The sequence below is a fragment of the Phyllostomus hastatus genome, unplaced genomic scaffold, assembly GCF_019186645.2.
Source record: "Phyllostomus hastatus isolate PE091 unplaced genomic scaffold, TTU_PhHast_1.1 phas_contig_16, whole genome shotgun sequence".
Taxonomy (NCBI): Eukaryota; Metazoa; Chordata; class Mammalia; order Chiroptera; family Phyllostomidae; genus Phyllostomus; species Phyllostomus hastatus.
In genome coordinates this window covers 17,382,944-17,406,243 of record NW_025333643.1, presented here as the reverse complement: position 1 = coordinate 17,406,243, position 23,300 = coordinate 17,382,944, and the positions used below count along the sequence as shown (strand labels likewise).

At 38.7% G+C, this 23,300-nt stretch overlaps 1 protein-coding gene across 4 annotated transcripts in view; it reads left to right on the top strand.

The window, feature by feature from the left end:
• Positions 1-23,300, top strand: part of FHIT (fragile histidine triad diadenosine triphosphatase) — a 1,461,545-nt gene that overhangs the window by 455,832 nt on the left and 982,413 nt on the right. The window lies entirely within an intron of this gene.

The window sequence follows — 23,300 nt, the reverse complement described above, 5'->3', positions numbered from 1 at the left end:
CAGAGTGGGATACTTTGCTATAGTTTTGAAATTTATTGGTACTATATGTACAATCTGGCTAAATTGAATAAAATAGATAAGGGTATAGTCTGCGTCCTCTGGGGCCTCACTATCAGACTCATTGTCCCTTAAATTGATGACCAGAGTCCTTCTTATCTAAATATAACTATTTCAGGCCCTTCTTACACATATTTGAAACTTAAAATAAGGTAAATTTGAAGATAACTACATAAAGCCCTGCCTTAGTTTCAAGTTACATATAACCTGTACTTGAACAACAATAAACAAAAGAAAATATGCAAATAAAAAAGAAAAAAAACAAAAAAGGGTTACATATAACCAATAGGTTTATATGTTTCTCTGAGACACATTGGTTTAAATGGTATCATAAGACTCAGCCATATGCCACACCTCTATACCACATGCATCATTTATCATTAAGCTTTACATGTTTGGTAGGGACCAGGGCTTGCAAGTTAGTGGTTCCACAGATCTAATGCAGATCACAACGTTATAATATTAACCTTCCTAATTGAGTCAACATTTAAAATTGGGATATTTCACATAAAATGCAGATTTTGGGCTTCTCTTAAAGCCCTAGAAGACCTGGTTTCTTAGGGCCTGCATTCCCAAATAGCAGCAATGGGCTAAGGCAGGCTGGCTAGCTGGTGCCCGGGCTGCCAAGTACTCACTGCTCAGTGATGAATGCCTATGTCTGGAAACCGGCTTGCATCACACATGTACCCCATTGGCTCTTAGAACACTTAGATTTGTGAGCTCTGATACAGTCCACAGAGGGGAGGTTGTAGGATTTTCATCTACAGAGTTGATGGAACTGTAGATACTGGTAGGATTTATGTTGTTGAAAGAGTGGGGGTGGGGATTTGAGGGGTTGTCCTTCCAGGCAGGAGGCTAATTTTGATGCTGAATCCCACTAGTGGGTAATGATGGTCTGTGAGGTACATCTCAGTAGTTTTTCTCTCACAATGTTTAAATTGCTTAAGGATTCAGCCTTACATTTTTTCTTATAAATGTGAGCAGATTAAAGGTTAAGATTATTTTCTTGCAACTTTATAATCTGATATGCTTTCTTGAAAGAAAGGAAAAAGGGAAGTTACAGCTAGTAAGACCTAGAAAACAGGCATATCTAAAGTTAGTTACATCAAGGAGCCACTGCCAGATTTATGAAACAGTTAAAATTGTGTTTGTATGTTTGTGTTATGTGTGTGTGTGTGTGTGTGTGTGTGTTGGAATATGATGTGGTATGGTAGATTGTGTGGTATATGTGGAGTACACATGTGATGTACGTGTATGAGATATGTGTATACAAGTGGGGGGTGTGGGTGTGGTATATATATGTGTGGTGTGGGGTGTGTGTTGTGTGTGTATGTCTGGTGTGGGGTGAGTGTGTCTATACAAGTGATAAATGTTCAAAACAACTATAGCACTGTAGATCTGTAAAAAAAAAGTAAATAAGGTTGAGAAAAAATGCCATTCATTCTGTATCTTCCAAAAGATAGTAAAAGCCTCTCTCACAGTAGTTGAGTTGGTACTTTACAAAGGAAACTGGGCCTGTTAGAAGACAAAGTATGGTGAATTTGACCAAGATTCCTTCAAGGGTAGGTGTTTTGTCATCAAAGATGTTCAATATCCTGTAGTATTTTTCAGACCAGGCTCTTCTTGTACATAGGATTTTCCTGTTAACATCACACTTAAGGTGACATCTTAAAAAAGCCACCTTTATAATAAAATTGCATCTATGAGTAGTAACAATTTTTATGTGAGGACTTGTTTCCATTTTTTGAGACAACTAGACTTTGCCTATCAGTCAGAGGGCTGAGGAAGGGGGCAACCTGGATAAGGTTTGTTTTGCTTTAATGCAGTTGTTAGGGAATTTCAAATGGAAAAGTTTTATTTTCCTGGCAAGGCCAGATCTGTTATATAGTTTGATGTTTCCTTGGTCTTCAGAATGCCTGCCATAAGAGTTTATTTGTGTTAAATTGAAAACAGATCTGCTTCCGAAGAAAAGGCCCTTTTATTGATCCCGACCTTTCCCTTTTGCTGGTAAAAGCTTGTTGAGTTGCCTTTTAAACAACCTGAAATCACTGTGTTTCTTTTTCTTGCAATTTTTAATTTATCCCGTTTAGAGGCCTTACATGCTTGAAAATCAATTTCCTATGGAAATCATAAAACAGCCTTATGCTGGAAAGAGTTAAGAATATGGAACACTGTTAACAAATCACATCTGTAGTTTGAGAGAGGAAGGTCAACGCGTAATCCCCCTGCCTTGCCCTCTTCAACCTGCCCTTCCTTGATTGTTTCCATCTGTATCTTGTGAGGTCTCATGAGAGGTACTTTAAACTTTATTTCATCTAGTAGTGCCCTGGGAAAACTTGAAGCACTGAATTGGGATTATTTGTATATTTGCTGGAAGAATCAAGAAATTAATTCCCTTCAAGAGAAGAATGGCATGTCTGGTCAAACAGAATATTGCTTAATGTAATAGAACTCCCAAATGAAATTGAGGAGCTGATCTTTCCCTTACCTGGGGGACACAAGATTATTGAATTCCAGATTCCAGTGTAAATTGACATCTGAACCAGCGGGTCCACCCCCACTGTGCCAGCCTTTTCCTCTCCCTTTTCTGTGTGTCCTGCACAGGAGTGTTTCCGTCACCCACCAGAGGGCCACACCTCTTCAGCTAGCCCTAAGTCAGGGAATAAAAGAATTAATGGATCGGAACTTAATCCATAACTCCCCAACTCTGCAGCTTTATTTTTTTTAAATAGTTCATAAACTTCTTATTTCCTTTTTAGCCTAGGTTTCCTCTGTGGTGAGGGAGAGGTATGCCAACCTTTGACTCTGCCTCATAAAAATGCTGAAAGAAAATGCTGGGTTGTGTGACTGCCTGTTATTCACCCTCATAATATTCTGGAACTGTCCCAGAATCTGTGTCAGAATTTGTGCTTATATGAAGAACCCTGTGGTCAACAACACAACTATTTTCAAGTAGGTTAAGTTGTGCATTCTTAAAGACCTAGGAGGCCAAGTATGTTGCTTAGAATTCTCACAAGTCATATTATTGGGAGCTTGACAGAGGCATAATGGGACACCAGATTCTCTATTTTCAAATTTCTAAAGTGAAATAGTAAGGTTTGTAATTTTTCAAAATAATTAAACTAAGTGTCTGTCTTTCTGAATTCAATTTTCTATGGACTCTCTTTTGTCAACTTTGTCCTCCTCTGGGTGATCCAACTGGGAGATAAATTAGTAATGATAGTTACTAAAGTTTGAGAAACATATTTCCTAGATCACACGTGCCTTGCACACAGCTTTCTAACAGCAATCACAAAATGGATGTCAAAACAGCAGCCTATTCTGTTAGGAGGGGAAAGCTCCAAGACTGGAATTTGTACTGAGCTGTAGGTTTGAATATTTTGCAAGGTCAAAGAAAAAAAAATCAGCCAATATCGACACTCTGGAGAGGAACTCTGACCACTCTGTCTGGTCACCCCCAGGTGTCCTTTTCAGACAGAGAAGGCTGGCCAGCACCCGTTAACCTGGTCTCCTGGTTTTTACCCCTGAGCCACAGTCCCCTGCAGGCAACAGGACAGCCTCAGTTCAGTGTACTTCCTGTGGGAAATTCGTGCAGGGCTGATTCCCTTCAGTCCAAGATTTCACATTAATCTGATGGGAAACAAATATAAGTACAAAATCAAAGTACAAAATTTGTGTAATTTCTTCCTGAAGTATGATTTTTATTTTTAAAAGAAATATTCATTGCTCAATATTTATTTTCCATAAAATAAAAATAGCTTTTTTCTTTTTTGATTATTGATATGTGCCTTTGGGAAAAATTAAAAAAGAGAGTAAGACTCACCTAAAATTTGAACACTTGAAAATATTTAAATTTTGTAATTTATTTTCCAGTGTCTTACTATATGCATTTGGAAACATACAGCAGTCTATTTAATATGTATACTTTTTCACATGCAGCTTTGTAACCTATTTTTAATCAGTATCATTTCTTGGTTGATAAATATTAATCCACCATTATTTTATTTTATTTTTATTATTTTGTAAATTTATTTTTATTGTATATTTTCTATTACCATTTATCTGCCTTATACTCCTTCCCCCTTCCACAGTCCCTACACTGTAATCCACCATTATTTTAAAAGACTGCATAGTATTCAATTTTATAGGTATATCACATTTATTTAGCCAATTCTCTATTGATAGACATTGAGATTGTATCTAATTTTTCAAAAATACAATACCAAAAATGATAGAAAAGCATCTCATATATAATCTCTATGGACCTGACATGTTTCCATGAGATATAATATGAGAAATGTAATTGTTACATAAAATATAATGTGAAAAAAATGTTTAAAAGTTTCTGCCATGTCTTTCAAAGAGGTACTAACTTCTACTCATCACATCTGAATATGACTGAGATATTACAGTTAGTATCAGTCTTGGGCCATTGAGGTCATGAAGTAGTGTAAACCTTCTTAATCCCTTTCAACTTGAAATACACAAAGAAACACTTCGTTGTGATTTTTGTATTTCTTGTTTTTCTTTTTGATCATCACCTGAGGATATGTTTATTGATTTTTAGAAAGAGAGGAAGGAGAAGGGAGTGAAAGAGAGAGACAGAAAGATCCATATGACAGAAAAATCCATTGATTGCTTCCTGTTTGTGCCCTGACCAGGAATAGAGCCCTGCAACCTTTTGGTATATGGAATGACACTCCAACCAGCCAAGCCACCTGGCCAGGGCTACTTATATTTCTTTGATTACTCATTAGGTTGAACATTTCTCTATTACTGGCCATTCCTATTTCTTCCATTGGGAATTACCTATTCATAACTTTTGCCTATTTTTTTCTGTAGGCTTTTTGCCTTTTTCTTAGTGTTTGCAATAACTTTTTGTAAATTCTGGATATATGTGATTCTTATATAGCATCCGGATGGTAATGGAGAAGAATATAGCATTAAAGTGAATGAAGAATTTACTGTGTAACCTTAGGTATCCATCTAACCACTCTGTTGTTTGTTTTCCTCCTATATTAAAAGAGTGGTCACTCATTTCTTAGATTTCTTCACTTGTAGTAAAGCCAGTTGTTATCAAAGTGAAGCATTTCACTCACGTAACTTCCACAGACAACACTTTGATATCTTCTATTGTTTTAATCACCTCTATTCACCTCCTAAGGGAGGCATTTCCACCCTAGAGTTATGGGGGTGGCCAACAACATGACACCCAACACAGGACAAATGGGAAAGCAGCATGTTCACAAGCACAGAAGGGAAGCACTATAACATGATCTTTTGTGAATTGCAAGAACACAATGGCTGTGATCTGGGTTTTGAAGGAGACCTAGTAGGAGATGAAACTAGGAAGGTGAGCCAAGGCTGGGTTAGGAAGGGCTTTTCAGTTCTGTCCACCACTGTAGTGCCTGGTACAATGCCTGTATCTGGTAGGTTCAGTAAATGTGTTTCTAGTCTTCATAAAGCGTTGATGAACATGATTGAGTCTTAGAACATTTACAGTGAAAGAAATCCTGTTTGGCAGAAAAATAGTTTCAAAATTGCTAAAATCCTTTACTTGTATTTCTCAGAAATCATGAAGAAGAGCCATGTATCTAGTCCAGGCAACATCTGTAAATGGACAACCATTCCACTCCTACCCTCTACCATATCTGTCACTGCACTGATGTCTCTTTTTTATCCTCTAAAAGTAAAACCCAAACAGAAAATGTTCTTTCTCCACCACCAGCCAGCACACCTTTGTCTCTCTTCCTCTTCTTACATTTCCTTAGTCTTCCCCAACCCTCCTCTCCAATTTTCTCCCCTCCTCTCCATTTTTACATAAGTCCAGAGAAACTACTTACAGAAACAGCTCTCCTCAGGTGACCATAGGTTAATCATGATTGGCCCCACACATGCAAGGAACAAATGAGCCATTCTGTGGCAGAACCAGAGGCCGCTTCAGTGAATCCTGAAGCCCTGTGTGTGAAGAGTTGGGTCTACCTCAGAAACTCAGCCTTTCATTTTTCCAAGGAAATTTGGTCATTCAGGATTCTGTTTTCTACCTCTTCACCCCGACCATTATTTCTCCAAAACCTTGAATCATAAACTTCTGGAAAGCATTGTGAATAATTTATATCCTTTTATTACTCATTGCTTAACTCCCTTTGGGGGAAGTGAAGAGAAACATTTGTCTTTGCTGCTCACTCTCCCGTGGACGAAGACCCTGTCAGCTGCAGGCAGTAGCAAAGATTTATGACAGCAGGGGCCATCATTATGGAACAGTTGATTGACCCATACTTTTGATTAACCAAAATATTTTTTTTAAAAAGCAGGAGCAGTGCTAATGATACTACAATGGAAATTCAACATTTCACCAGCTTCCACTGAAAACTGTTTGCTATCATCTTTCTTTTCAGTGCTCAGTAGTGAGTGTTTTCTTCCCTGCCTGTTTAATTGGCTTTCCTGGGGAGTCTTTCTCAGAAATTACAAATTCAAATACAGAGCATGTTGTGGTACCCTACTGCTGGGGATGAGGGAATATAGTTATGCTCAGGTTTAGTCTTTCTACGTGTCTTTACTCAGCTTCACAGAACCAGGTATTACAATTAGTATCAGTCTTGGGTCATTGAGATCATGGTGCATTGGGCTGATTCACAGCAAATAGTGTTAGAATCTGTCACCTTCACGTCATTGCTTCTCGTATCATATTGTCCAAGTTCCAATTACCATCTCCCTGGATATCTATAGTCTAGGAAGTCTAGACTAATTGTCCTACCTGGACCCACTCTGTGTCCCCCTGACCCAAGTTTATTTTTTTCAAGGCATAAATAGGATCATATAAACTACTACTGCTGCACCCTACTTAAAAACCCCTAAGTGGCTACCCATTGCTCAAAATCCTTGAAGTGATCCAAAGGCTTTGCCTGACTCCTACTAGAGTTCCTTCCATATCACTCAGTCCCTTGGATTCTCCAGTCACACGGACTTTTATTCAGTTCCTATATTCACTCTTCTCAGTCTCACTACAGGTCTTTTGCACACGTGTCTCCCACAAACTATAAATCTCAGCTTAAGTGTTACTTCTTAGAGAAGTGCTTAATTTAAGTGTTACCCCCTAAAGAGGTACTTTTTTCCCCCTAAATACTCTGTAACTGGGCTCTTTGTTATACAAACACCTTTCAGAGGGTCAGTTTTATATTTGTAAAGTATTTGATTAATATCTGCCTCCTTTTAGAGGCTTCTGTCAAGGCCTAGCTTTGTTTTGACTCACCCTGACATCTCCAGCACCTAGTATGGTGCCTGGCTCTTCAGAGGTGCTCGATGAATGTGTACTGCATGATTGGATAAATAAATGAAATTGAGTATATGAGATCTGTTCAGAAATTATCCAGCTCTGTAATATGAATAATAGAGACATTTCTTAAAGAAGATACAAGATACAAGAAACCTTGTACATAGGACAATGATGACTCAGTCCCCTTGAAAAGTAGGCACCTTGGGACCTCACACAGTTCTCCCAATTGCCATCAGGTGCCCCACTGTATTTTCATGAATCTCATGGCTAGTCTGAAATCTCTTCCCTTTCAAAAGTGATTTTAGTTTTGGGAAAAGCCAGAAGTTACAGGGTACCAAATCTGGGCTGTAGGAGGCTGAGTCCCCTAAATGATTTGATGTTTTGCCAAGAAACTTGCATGAGACATGATGCATGAGCAGGCACTTTGTTATGATGAAGCTGCCAATCACCAGCTGCTTGCTCATAGCTGTGGCCTTCTGAATCATCCAAATAGCTCCTGTGGAGGAATATTCAAGCTTAACTTGAAATGCGATGCAGATCCATTGCTTGACTTGCTCAGTTATTTTGAATGTGACAGCCACACAGTACGCATGCTCACTCAACCCCATCTACCACCCCTACTGAGTCGTCATTGTTCACATGTGCACATTCCAATCCACTGTCCTTGGCTGCCAGGTTACATGGATGTTGCACAAACCACTCTCATTATATCAACAATGGTTGAACTTTTTCTGGACATACCTCATAAATTTAATCAGAAAATGGGGCTTACCATTTCTTTGAAGGATTTATCTAATTGACAAAAAATCCAAATGAATCTTTATTGGAACAGCCAAGAGTGAAAATATGCTACTCAGATGTGGGAAGGCTAGAGCTGCCTATAGCAGCAACCACATCCATTCTATTCTGTTTAAAATGAGGGACATCACTAGTGACAACAGTGTTGGGTAAATGTAGGGACAATCTTTCCAGAGCTCCTGGAAAGTTGTTCCACCTTGTTAGGGGTTCTCTCCTGTTCCCATGTTTTTAATGGACTTGTCATGCACTTCCTATTAGAATGAAGTTGTGGATACTTACTAGCAAGTTGTATACAAATGAGTTCTATTGTTTCACTGAACCATCCCTTTAACTCCCTCACTGGTCCGTTATCCCACCCTGCTCAGGAAACATGAAATATCTCAATGGGAAAGGGAGTTGTAGTTCTTGGGCATATAGTGTATTTTGTATGTTTGTTTGTTTTTCTTGAACATCATTTACTGCTTGCAGGGGAGAGAAATAAACAGCTTTAACAGGGGAAATACATATTTTGAGTCTGTAGGCTGCCAGGGAGGGCAAGAGCTTTCCTGGGCTCAGGTCAGAACATCTGCTTGTTTCTAGGGGCAGATTTGGTTTAAGACCAAAACAAATAATTTCCCTTCCATGGTTCTGACCCCTGGGCAAAAAAAGGAACTAAGCTAGTCCAACAGCAGCTGCTGGGGAAGTTATTGTTCTCTCCAACCTTCTGGGAGCCCCAAATAATTAGCTGTGCAAAGAGCAAGTTGAAATCAGAATTCCCCTCTAGGGTTTTCTATGTCCAGCCAAACAAAGTGAGCTGAGCTGAAAGACAAATAAACCCTGTGAAAGTGAGTGCTGAGACTCCTTTCTTCTTCCTAGCTTCAGTTCTGGGCCCCTCATCTGTGTCCTGTGTCCCTCAAGCTTCCTTGTCTCTCCTCTCCGCCTCAGGCCCCTCATCATGTGTAGCCAGAGGGAGATTTCCCTTAATTGGAGAAGCCATTGGGCATTCTCAGACAAAAGGCTGGCATTGTGTTTGGGGATTTGTGAGGGCTCTGGAGGAGCAGGTTGGTTGTGGAGAGTGCACTTCCTACCTCCCAGATTTCCTGATGTTTTCAAAGGGAAGCCAGGAATCTGGTTATTTGTGTAAAGTAACCTAATTTTAAAATGTTCACTGCATGTTTTGTTTTGCTTTTTTTTAACATACAGGCCAAAAGATACACATACACTTTGGGCCCCAAGCTTCATAAAAGTGCAGATTGTAGTTATCCTGCTGGCACCTGGATCCCTAGGACCTAGCTCAGTACGTGGCACATAATAGAAGCTCAGTTATCTCTAGACTAACATCCGTAGGATACTCATACTTGCTGATAGTCCCTTGATATTAATAATGACAATAAGAATAACAACAATAATGGTATCAACTACTTTTTATTAAGCATGTATTAAGTGCTTTCCATAAAACTAAATTGGCATCTTGACCTTAGAAGCTGCATATTTTTATTAATCCCATTTTGCAAAAAAAACAAAACAAACAAACAAAAAACCCAGCCCTGGCTGGCGTAGCTCAGTGGATTGAGTGTGGGCTGTGAACCAAGCATCGCAGGTTCGATTCCCAGTCAGAGCACATACCTGGGTTGCAGGCCACGGACCCCAGCAACCACACATTGATGTTTCTCTCTCTCTCTCTCTTTCTCCCTCCCTTCCCTCTCTAAAAATAAATAAATAAAATCGTAAAAAAAGAATAAATGTTAAAAAAGATGTGCGTTTCTCTTATAACAAAAATATATTTTAAAAAAATAGAGAAGCTCAGAACCATAAAAAAGATGACTTGCGATGGTTTCTTGGCTAATGAGCACCGTCTGACTCAAGTTGCACTGCCTACAAGCCAGCATTTGTAATCCTAGGGCCAAGAACCCTGCTCTGGCAGCACTGGCAAGAGGAAGCCAGGATGAGCCCTCCAAGGGTTAGCCCTTCCAAACAGGAAACACCAAGACTGGTGTGTTTGTATCCAAAATGTAGCTTCCTGGGCAGACATTTGAAAGGGTGGGCAGTCTTTTACTTCTGCACAGCATTCATTCTCTCCTCTACCTCTGAGCTGTGGAACTGTTCCCAGTTACCTGTCACCATCTCTTTATGGGGAGTTACTCTCAGGGGGCTTGGATAAGTTGTGGTTGTCATGGTATTATATTGTTAGGTATCCTTAAGTGATATGAAACTGTGTATATTGGGCATTTTGTTAGGACTCACTGGCACTCTGCACTGAGGTTCACAAAGTCATTGTTTGGCTTCTTTAACTAAAAGCAAGAGTGGTGACTCCGTCAGCTGAGGGTATAATTAAAACCAGGGCTCCTAAAAGCAGAGTGCTGTTATAGCCTACTAGTCATGCAACACATTTTGTGAGGTACAAATACTTTATTACAGGTATTGAAGTGTGAAAGCGTTAGTCTAGGAGAGACACAAAAACCCAATTTAACAAAGCAGGGTAGCTCTTCACCATGGTTACCATTTGATGGACTTACATATGTTAATGGTTTAGCTACTGGGGATCCTTTTAATCTGGAGAAATGGGTAAAGGGAATGAAGAATACAGGCCTTCAGAAAACCAAATACATGCTCATGCTCTGCTTTCTACAGGGACTACTTCTTAATGTCCCCTTTGATTTTTTCTGCCTTGGGGGCTACAGGAAAGGCTTCTCAGAGAAGGTAACCTTTTGCTAGGTCCTAATGAATGACTAAGAAGGGGAGGAAGAGGGCATGGAAGGGAGTGATCCACAGGTAGAAGTCTCAGAGCTGCCACTGGACTGAAGTGCCCAGGGAGAGGTATGAGGTGAACACACCTGGACAGACGGTGACAACTGGACCATAAATGTTATCAGCTGAGTCAAGTGGAGACTGTTTTTGGAGGTCCCACTGGCAAAACAGCAGAATTGGCTGCTGCTGTGGGGCACGGACTGCTCATTTCATTGGCTGGTTTCCTCGATGGTCTGTTCAGGGCATCTTTGGCTGCATGCTTCTGCCTGACCACTTGCTGCAACATGACCAGACAAGGTGCTGACGGCTCAGATAGGATTCCTGTCCACAAAAGCCTCAAACTTGATTGAGACAGGATGAGAAATGACAGTGGATAGAAAATAACTTGATACATCACAGTGGGAGCTGAAGCAGAGGCTTGAGATGAAATTAGGAGCTCGAGCTATTTTGAGGAGTAGGCTATAAACTGGAAGTGTTTTCCCCTAGAATACTCCTGCAAAAGTATATGGATTCTTGACAAGGTTTGTTCACTTTCTGTAGAATAGGAAGTGCCTTTGATAGTTTAGAACCAATGACTAATCTTTTCCCAACAATTCCAAGCTACCAAATAAATATGTCCAAGCAGTTCCTTCTGGAATAATATTGATTAGATGCCCCAGTCTTAACTGAAGTAGAGAGTGCAGTGAGTGCTTTTATGATGGTAATATGGTGGGTGAGCCCCAGTCTGGAGCCACTATGCTAATGTGTTTGAGTCCCCTGTTCATTGACTCCAGATACAAGGAATCACTTTCATGTTACTCCTAGTGAGTGGTTGATGAATACTAAACTCATCAACGGGACTCCAAACAGACATTTTAAGTACTGTTTCTCTTCATTTTCCAGGACACTGAGGGTTTGAATTGCCTTCAGTTCTATTTACATGTTAAAGACAACTAGAGCTTGACAGTAGTTAAAGAAGTAAAAACAGATTTTATTCTGGAACTATTGTAGTTGGGGAAAATAAACCTCAGCAAAGAATTGGGTTTAATTCCAAATGAAGCGTGGAGAACTGGGGATTCATAATCAAGGAGCAGAACAGGATCTTACTGGACACAGCCTGGGGTGAGCAAATACCAAGGGTGAGGGATGAAGAATTTGGTCAGATATAGAAGGTAATTGATATTGATAGTGTCTTTCTTTTCTCCCTTCCTTCCTTCCTTCCTTCCTTCCTTCCTTCCTTCCTTCTCTGCTTCCTCTTTTTTTTAAAGATTTTATTATTACTTCTAGAGAGAGGGGAAGGGAGGGAGAAAGTGAGGGAGAGAAACATCAATGTGGGGTTGCCTCTCATACGCCCTCACCTGAGGACCTGGCCTGCAACCCAAGCACATGCCCTGACTGGGAATTGAACCAGTGACCCTTTGCTTCGTAGGCCAGCATTCAGTCCACTGAGCCACACCAGCCAGGGCCCTTTCCTGCTTCTCCTTCCTCCTCCCCTTCTCCTTCTCCTCCCTTTTCCTCTTTTGCTCCTCTCTCCTCCTCCTCTTTTTCTTCTTCCTTCTTTTCTGAACTGATTTAGCAAGATTCTTGCTATGGCTAGCTCATGCAGACCCCACTAGGATAGAAGCCATGGTTGAAACCTAGAGGTATCTGAGGAGCCTGATGAAAGTTTAGTAAAGGACAGAGACTTTGTCACACAAAAGCTAGTTCTCATTTCCTCAGAAGGTATTTCATGGGATAAAAATTGGGTTAAGTACTTTCATACACCCCATACAACTGTGGGGTGTATGAAAGTGAAGGAAGAAGAAAAGGAGAGTTTCAGTTTGGGAAGATGGTAAAAGTTCTGGAGATGGACCATGATGGTTGCACAGCATTGTGAATGTACTTAATGCCACTGATCTGTAGACTTAAATGGTAAATTCTATGTTCTGTATGTTTCACCATAATAAAAAAGAATAATTGGTGCATAATAAAATAGAGAAGTAACAATATCAGTAATGATGATAACAGCTATTATTTTCCCTGGTTTTGCTTTATGGCAGACATTGTGCCAGGCACTTAATAGTAATTACCTCCCCTTCATAGAAAAGGACTTGAGGATCAGAAGGCTTAATGAATTGCCAAGGGTCACAGTAAGTGACAGTCTTATTCCAAAGCTCTCTTTCTTGGCTTATGCTCAGACTGAACTACCTCATAAGACAGTCCTTTCAGTCTGAGGCTCCCCTACCTATCAGTAAATAAATGCATCAAACCAACTAAAATGAGTTAAAATAAGCAAAATTTCACCTTACCAAATGATAGAAACTCTGATGTATGCACTCATCTTTTACACCAGGAGGTACACTCTGATTTCTTGCCTGCCTTCACAGTTTAACTGTCCAGCTACATAGAAGGATGTTCTACTACTACTTACTGGAAACACAGTTAGCTGAACATTCCCTTCTCTTTTTGTAGGACTGTGGAAATGCCACCTTTCACTTAGACCATGGGCTCCTCAGGGACAGACCATCTCTTCCCATTCATCTTTCTTTCTTTTTTAAAAATTAAAATATAGTTGACATAAAATATTATATTAGTTTCAGGTGTACAACATAGTGATTAGACATTTATATACCTCACAAAGTGATCACCATGGCAAGTTCTAGTAATCATCTGTCACTGTACAAAGTTATTACAATCTTATGACTATATTCCCTAGGTTTTCATTACATCCTCATGACTTACTTATTTTGTAATTGGAAGTTTGTAACTGTTAATCCCCTTCACATTTTTTCACCCATCCTTTCATGTTTCTCTCCTCTGGCATCTATCAGTTTGTTCTCTGTATCTAAGATTTGGTTTCTATTTTTGTTTGTTTGTTCATTTGTTTTGATTTTTAGATTCTTCATATAAGTGAATCATATAGTATTTGTTATTCTCTATATGACTTATTTTATATATATCATAATACCCTCTTGATCCATCCATGTTGTCATAAATGGCAAGACATCATTCTTTTTATGGCTTAGTAATATTTCATTGTACCTATACACCACTTCTTATTTATCCATTCATATATCAGTGATATCACTTAGGCTGCTTCCATTCTTGGAATAACGCTGTGATGAACATTCAGGGTCCATGTATCTTTTCAAAATAGTGTTTTTGTTTTTTTTAATAAATACCCTAAAGTGGAATTTCTGGATCATTTAGTAGTTGTAATTAATTTTTTGAAAAAACTGTATGCTTTTCCCCATAGAGACTGTACCAATTTAAAATCCCACCAACAGTTCATGAAGTTTCCCTTTTCTTCATATCCTTACCAACACTTGTTACTTGTTGACTTTTTGACAGTAGCTATTCTGACAGGTGTGAGGATATATGTCATTGTGGTTTGATTTGCATTTCCCTGATGATTAGTGATGCCGAGCATCTTTTCATGTGCTTGTTGACCATCTGTATTTCTTCTCTGGAGAAATGTCTAACTTCTTTGTTCATTTTTTAGTCAGATTGTTTTTTCTTCATGTTGAGTTTTATTACTTCTTTATATATTTTGAGTATTAACCCATTATTGGATATATCACTTGCAACTACTTCTCCTATTTACCATTCATCTTTCTACTTGGCACATAACAAATGTTTGATAAAATTTTTGTCAAAATAGACTTTCAGTGTTGTTGAAGGTGTCAGTGTAAATTTTCCTAATGATTAGGAAGCACTATATGGTTGTATGTTGTATTATTTTATCTCCTGGAAGTGAAGTTCTGGCAGATATGTTAGAGGTGATTCTCATCCAGGAGTGATTTTGCCCCAGAAGACATTCATCCAAGTGTGGAGATGTCCTTTGGTTGTCATAACCGAGGTGGAGTATGCTACTTCCACCCAGTCTGTAAGGCCAGAGGTGCTGGAAACATCTGAACATAGCGGAACATGCTATGCCAAAATATACTGTTCTGGCATAAGGATTATTTTCAAAAATTGCAGATACACAGGAGAAGCTCTGAAAACAGAATAGAAGGTACCCTTTTATAAGGGAGATTTACATTAGAGAGGGGGCCTGTACCAAGAAGACAGATTTTACCAGAGAGAACTTTTTCACCTGAGAGATTTATCTGCAAGGCTGGGCAACCTTTGTTTACCAGACATGTCTTCTACCTTCCTGTGAATGGCTTTTCCTACTAAAGCCCCAAACTTTTAAACCTTTCCTCATCTCTGAACGGTATATAAGCCTCAATAGTTTGGCTGCCTTTTGAGTCTTTACTATGTTGGGCTTCTGTGTGCAACTAAAAAAAAAAAAAGTCTTTCTCCTGACCAGTCACAGAACCTAGAAAATTTAGAAAGAACAGCTCCCCTATCCCTCCTATAATATATAGGACAGCTCTCTCTGCAAAAAAATTATCTGTCCCTAAGTTACAATTGTGATGAGGTTGAGAAACTCTGCTTTAGGGCTATTATTCACTCATTCATTCACTCATATATTCATTCCACATGTGTTTACTATCTGACTCCACCCTCTGATTAAAAGGTGAGCAAGCCTGTTTGTCCAAGATCACACAGCTAGATGGTATGAGTCTAGGACTTGAACCAATGTCTCAGGGAGAGTTCTTCAAAGGCATGAAGGTGGCCTTCTCACAGCCCGTTATTGATTCAAATGCCATCTTTGTCACCACAGAAAGCAAGTCGTATTGAGACTGATAGGACTCTGAGCTTGTGCCTGATGTGTGGAGCAGATGGAGAGGGCAGTGATATAAGACAGCTTATTCAGGCTGCTGAAAGACCCTCGGCTTGGACTCCCTGAGTTGTTGCTGATTCTGTGGAGGCAGGGCCAGGTTCCCAGGCTTCCTGTGCACACCACACTCCATTGCTGGGCCAGTCCCTATTCACTGAACTGTAACACTGTTCTGGCCACCCTGTTTTCACAGCACCCTTAGAAGTCACAAAGTCAGACTTTGTTGAAAGAATTATCATGTTCACACAGCTTTATATTTGCAGGAGGCTTAGGTTCTTTTCAGATTTGAACACTGGCAGTCTTTAACACAATCTGCTTATCAACACACATCACTTGCTTTTCCTCACCATTTCTTCTCTGGCCCTGACTCCTTGCTGCCCTCTGATTATGGTCTGTCTCCATGTGCAGAGAACCTGCAGCCGAGCATAGCAGGTGCTATATAATTCTCAAGATGGTAGAGTTGATGGGTTTTAATCAAGTGAGTGCAGCTTAATGCAAATGATCCTTTAACGAAGGTTCATAAACTGGGCTACTCAATATTATGGTCCCAAATATTAGTTCAATGCTTATGGCTTGCATAAATGTCTTTCCTTTGGGGTTAGGTTAGGGGAAAATCAATACAAAGCTGCTGGAGATGCAGAAAGGAACTCTGTACTTACACTCTATCTGAGGTACCCCTGCTCCCACCTAGCTCCGCCTCACATTTATCTTTTTTTTTTCCCTCTAGCTCCCTTTTTTTTTCCCTTTTGTCACATTTAGGGCTTCACAATGATATGAAAAGCCACCCTGGCTCCTCCATCCATTAAATGGGAAATGTATATGAACCAATAGAAGAATTGCAACATATAATACAGCTGAAATACAATGTTATCATCATCCCACTTTGAGCATTTCTCAGGCTGGTTTACGTCCCAGCAGTTAATTGTTTGCTATTGTTGGTATACCAACACAATGCTATTAGCAACCCAGAATTCTTAGGCTTTCTGTTTAGACTGTCTTCATGTAGGCTAGCCAGAATTTAGATATCTGAAAATGGAATTTGAATGGTGGCCTTTCTTCACAATATAAAATACAGGTAAGTGTAACCGGTTATGGCCCAAGTCTTGTTTATTAATTAAGGCTTTATAATATGGAAGCTGTGACTAATGCGAAGAGGAATACTAATTACATTCTGCATTTTTTTGGTAATGATGGGGCAGCATTTTGGACAATGCAGTTTATCCAGACAATGCATTAATCTCAGAATGTACTGAGTTAAGGAGGATGCTCTGAGTGTTAATGGGAGACTGATACAGTGTTAAAGGGTCTCATAAATACTCTTCCTGGCCAGGCTGGGGCAGTAGCAATATGCTACATGCTATTAACTTCCAGTAGCTTTTATGTGTGCCTGCTACATATTTGTTGACCATTTCTCAGTACAAAGGAAGTCAAGTGACTTGAGGAAATCTATTTGGTAATTTTGTTTTCTCATTTTCAATATTTGCTGAGGCTGTAAAAACAGTCCTTTGCATTTGTAGAATTTTCTTACTTTTTCTGAAGAATAGTCATTTATATAATTATCATTGTGAAATCTTAATAATGGCCCTTATGAAAATCAGAATAGTCTATGCTATTTTCTATTAAAATATTGTTTTAGTGAGATGTAATTCATGTACTATATTAACCCTTTTAAAGTGTACAGTTTAGTGATTTTAGTATATTTACAACATTGTGCAACCATCACAGCTTTCTAGTTCCAGAATATTTTCATCACCACCGCCCCCCCAAAAAAAATCCTTGTAGCCAAAGCAATCATTACTTTTCCTATTCCGTCCTAGGTCCTGCCAATGATGAATCCACTTTCCATCTCTATAGGTTTGCCAACTCTGAACTTTCATGTAAATGGAATCATAACATGTGGTCTTTTGTGATTGGCTCTTTCACTTAAAATAATATTTTCATCATTCACCCATGTTGTAGCCTATATCTAGACTTCATTTTTTTTTTTTGCTAAAAGTGAAGAAATTATGGAATCCATGTATTATATAGGTGTACTATATTGTGTTTATCTATTCAGCAGTAAATGGACTTTTAGGTAGTTTCCACATTTTGGCTGTTATGAATAAGCCTGCTAGGAATATTTGTATACAAACTTTTGTGTGTACATATTTTTACCTATATTTTTACCTCTGGGATTAGATACCTTGGAGTAGAATTGCTGGGTCATATGTTAACTTAAGTTTAACTTTTGAGCAAATGCCAGGCTATTTTCCAAAGCACCATTTTATATTCCCATCAACAGTGTATGAGCTTTCAAATTTATTTACATTTTAGGAAATACTTGTTATCATCTATGTTTTTGATTATACCCATATTAGTGGCTGTGAAGTAGAGTCAATTTGCATTTCTCTGTTGACTAGTAATGTGGAACATATTTTCACGTGCTTATTGACCATCTGTATATCTTTTTTGGTGGGTCATTTTTAACCCCTATTTTATAAGTTAAAAAAAAAAGACAGAGAGGAAATAAAACCAGTGTATGAAGTAATAGCCTATCAGTACTGAAATTTAAGTTTTCTAATTAACTGATGCAAAATCTAAGAGGTTTAGGCTCTAATAATGAACCAAATTATAAGATACTTGCATTGAGTTATGACACTTTTCTTTGCATGTGACAGACTCCCAGCTCTAATTGTAGTTTAATGAAAGTAAGTAGATTTTGGCTTACCTATCTGAAAAAGTTGAAGCAATTTTACCTCTAGGAATGGCTGGATCCTGTTGCTCAAAGACCGCATTAGAAATTTGTTCCTCTCATCTCTTAGTTCTGTTTCCATCAAGTTGGTGCCATGCATAGCCAGTGTGTCTGTGGTAGTTAGAAGGCCACCAGAAGCTCATCCTACAAGGTTTTTTTAATATACTTATTTCAAAGTTCCAGTCCAAATTTCAGGATTCAGTAGTATTAGACTGACTTGAATCAATGATTAGCTCCCTGAATCATTCACCAAATGAAATGTACTGATTGGTCACTTGCCCACTTTTGGTGGTGAGTTTTGAAGTTAGTTCCATCCATGCCATCTGGCCCAAGGTTGAGAAAGAGGAGGGTCCCCAGAGGAGAGTCAGAATGGTAATAGCAGTGTAATGTGGAATACATGAGCACAGTCTCTGAAAAGTAATTTTTGGCTCCTTACAAGTGAAGGATTAATTAAACAATTCACATTTTTCTCTGTATTGAGGAATCATTTGTTTTAATAAATGCTAATAGGTTGCTTATAGTTAAAGATCATTAGCTTTTCATAGTAATTCTTGATGCTGGTTATTTTGTGTCTGAGTTGTTTCAAATTGCTTTGGTTCAATATTTGAGAAATGGAACAGTCTCTTGAAAGTAAGCATAACTATAGTTATTTATTAATTTAAATTAGCAATCCCTGTGAAGTCATTTACCATTCATATTTTTCAGTATGTTTTACAAGGCACAACAAAAGCTGCCTTATCACATAGTAAACCTTTCATACAGAATTAAAATTTAATGGGGAAGGTAAATCTGGCATAATCATTAAAGTAGAAATATTTTTTTCTTAGCTCTTAGCTCCTCAGCCGTAGATACCTGACATTCCCCATTCTAAGTAATCTAGCTTCTAAAATATGGAGAGGTTGAGAAGCAGCAGACTTTACATAGTATGCTTTCTCCTTTTTGACCCATAAAATTGATGCGTATCTCAGCCATAAGATCGCGTTTTCCATTCACGCACCAACTCTATTTCTGAGACCAGTTTCACCCAAAGTGCTATTCAAAAGGTTTCTAAAGTTGTGTTCAGGCTTAGCGGAAAAAATGCTCTAATCAATTGATGATGTCTGTTGCAGGCCTAGGGTATGAAAGAGATGGCACTTGTATCATATGTTTTCCCCTCCTGTGTACATCTGGAAACTAAGTCCCAACACTGAATGTTGTAGCACTGGGACAGTTGGCAAGATGATTCAGATCAACAGATGGTTCTTCTTTCATCACCCAGGTAGACTGTGCTGCCTTGCCTGCCCTGCTAGTGCTTGACTCCTGAAGAGCATCTTAACTGTGGAAACCAGACTTAGACTTACTATTTCGATCCAGGAGTGCACCAAGTACATGATAAAAGCTGCTAGCAAGATTAGGCAAATAGACTGTTTATTTGCCTAGAGTATGTATGTAATGCCTGCAGGGTATATGTAACACTCTGCTAAATCATCAGTAGGAGAGTGAAGGTGGTAGGAGACAGAGCCCTCCATTTTTGAGATTTGTGGTCTGGCTGTAATTAGAGAAAGGGGTGGAAGGCTCACAAATGGAGCACAATGAATGCATACAAAGGCTGAAGAAATGAAACATCATTTGACTATAATTTAATAAAGAGTAGCAGGTGGAGTTTAGTGAGAAGAGTATGGAGAATGGTAGTTTGATAGTGAGGATGAAGTGTAGAGTGATCCAGGGAAGAACATGTGGAGGAAGTGTGTTCTTGAGAAAAGGGAAGTGATGGGCATGGAGTGACGGAAGCATGGGTGGTTCGGGTGGGGGCTTGTGGTGAAACGAGTGAGAGCTGCTCTCTGGAGGCTGTCATAACCCAGAGTTGTCACTCTACCAGCTCACTGGCAAAAAAAAAAACAAAGAAAAACCAGGTGTCTTCTATAGTAGAATATGAAAATGGAATATATTGTAAAAATGAAAGATTTCATGCAAAAATGAGAAAATCTGGAGGTTTCACACAAAACAGATTTTCTTCCTTTCCTATGAAAACTGGATATCACAACTTTGAGCCTAAATTCCTAGTACGCAAGAAGTGGCTGGAGGTGAGTAGCAGTTGCCACAGTAGGCAGTTTGCCACAGTGTTCACATTTTGTTGAAGTCTCCTAACACTGAGGTCAAGGGACAGTGGCCATCTATCATCATACTTTGCACAGTTGAGACTACTTCTTTATACCTATACCTCCAGCAAAGTTTGGAAAATGAAAAATAAATTTTGAAAAGTCTTAAATAAAGAAGGCAGTGAGATCATGAATTGAGTATGCAACCAAATGTACAGGCATCTATGTTTCTAGTAATAAGACTGCTTCACACATTTATTTACATTGCATCCCAGTGCAATAGGCATTTAAGTTTGTACCCCTTCTGGGGTTAGCAAAAACTAGAAGGTACAGTTTAGCAAGAAGAATAAAGAGAATGGTAGAGAATATCCATCTAGCTGGAATAAAAAAAAACACATTGTTTTTTATAACATTTTTATCTGCAAAAACTTGAGGGACAGTCTTAAGTGGCAAACTGAAGAACTTTTGACCTGTCTAAAAGGGTGGGTATTGAGGTCAGAGTATTTTTAATAGAAATGTTAATTAGCACATGAAGAAAGGAGTTAATGTGGGATTGCCAAAAACAGAATGACCGGAGTAATCTTCATTTTTGACAGGGTTCTGGAGTAGAAGATAAAGTCAAATTTGAGAAGTAGCATATTTCAGCAATGTTTATGTATCTCAAAATAGTTTGTGGTCAAGACTGAGAAATATAACATGGTCAATAGCACAACCATGAATATGAGCTAGTAGAAGAATTTTTAAGTCATCTACAGAGTTTTAAAAGTTTGCCACAAGGTTTAAGCTCTGTTATTGAAAGAGAAAATCGAGGTTTCCCTGTCTGTTTACTTATGGACACAGTGTGCTCCTGTGTTTGTTACTGTTTCATTAATCAAATGATTTGATCCATGTTTCAATTTGCAAACTATATTTGGATAATATTTTAGTATAGAATAATATTCTTTGATCTTTTGGATGAGCTTTATTTCCTGGAGTCACAGAGTAAATTATCTTTGCTTTCCTATAATGGGGCTCCTGCCTCATTCACATTTCGTATTGATAAAGTTTTCCAACCATACCAACTATACAACAGCATCACAGTAGAGTCACTATCTGCCTCTATGGCTGGTAGCTGGATTAGTCTTATCATAATTATGTCTTTGCTATAGCTGCTCTGGCTTTCTACCTCTTTCTTGTTTATCTCACTTAAAATAAATAAAAATGTATTAACAGTTCGATACACTGGATTCTCTGGAGGGTTGAGCCCTATATTAAACTGTGGTTTCCTAAATACAAGGAGAGAGTAGAGGGACTTGGAACATTTCTGATGCTGAGTTTTTATTATATTGTGAGCTTTCCTTCAGCACTTTAAGGATCCATCTTTCTCAATATGTGTAGAAGTGGGGAAACTGAAAGGGAAATTGTTTTCTGCATTCTCTATAATGGTTTTTATTTAAGAATGATAAAGCAATACTTGCTAAGCCCAGACCAGTTCTGCAACAGACAGTGCTGAAAATCCCAGGAGAGATGCAGTGATGTTTCTGTGTTGGGAGAAAATAAACTCCAAAATGTTATTTGGTATATAAAGTTATTGTACATATATTGGAGACAGTTTGCCTCGTATAAAAAGACTCAACTTGGAATTGTCTTAACCCTTATATGTATAGTTGCTTCTATTCTGAAACAATATAGAGACACTACTTTTTATTGTTACTCTGTTACAGTTGTCCCATTTTTTCCCCTTTGACCTTCACTGCCTAGCCCACCCCCTGTTCCCACAGTCAATCCCCATACCGTTGTCCATGAGACACTATTAAGAGGACAGAGGCAGACTGCAGGGTTCAAGGCCTCACACCACTTGTTATGCAAGTGCACCTTCCAGCATCTCCTTTCACTCCTATACAAAAATTGGAATAATAGTAGTACATCATATACTTTGAACCAAATAAATTAGTTGCCATTTTTCAGGTGCTTAGATAGAGCATGATATAATATAATGCCAGCTGTTATTATTATATTTATTATTAAGGACTCAGCTGATATAGGAAAAGAAAATTAAGACTTTCAAGTGAAAAAACCTGGATTAGTTGCCATAAACCTATTGGAAAAGTCAACTCACTTCTTTGTCCATATTTTCTCCACAGAAAACTACCAGAATCTCCCTATCAGACATACAGGCCTGGGAAAAAGTGAGTCAGTGAAAGCAGCAGTTTCAGCCATCTGAGAAAATGCTTCTAAGATCAAATTGTTCTACAGATTCAATCTTTTCAAAGCTATTTTCACTTGCATTTGCCCTATGGACAAATAGAGAAAGGGTAGTTTTGAAAATTGATGTATTATACTATTGATCAATTAATTCTTAATTCTCCAATTGGAAGTAATTGATTTCATATCTGGGTTCCTAATCCAGTTCTCATTGATTCACTTCATCAGTCACCTAGTCACAATGAAATTTTTGGAGTACTGACAAAACATTTTTAGCCATCAGATCAATGTTGTGTGGTATGATCCGGGATAAGATTTCTAACCCTATGCTGGGTTAGAGAGAGAGATCAATCCTTTGTTGTGAGCTTCCTGTCCAGAACTGGGTATGCATGTCATTGACTGGTGCTAGATTCTGGCTTGTTGATTTTTGGGTATTTTGTATATGTGCGTATCTACTGTTTGTTAGAAATTGTTATCAGGCATTCCTTGGCCCCCACTTTTCAGTGCTGCTCCTTTCCTCAATTTATTATCCTTTTTTTCTGCCAGCTCTGTGACCTAAGGAAAATTACACTGGTAGCTTCACCCTCAGGATCATCATCTGTAAGAGGGAGTTCCACCTATTTTGTGATATTGGTGGGAAGATATGTAAGGCATGTGAAGTGCTTACAAGTTAATGCACGTTAAATGCAAGTATAGTGCCTCATACATGCTAAGTATTGAATAGCTGCTACTTACTATTGTTAGTAGTAGCATACTGGTTAATAA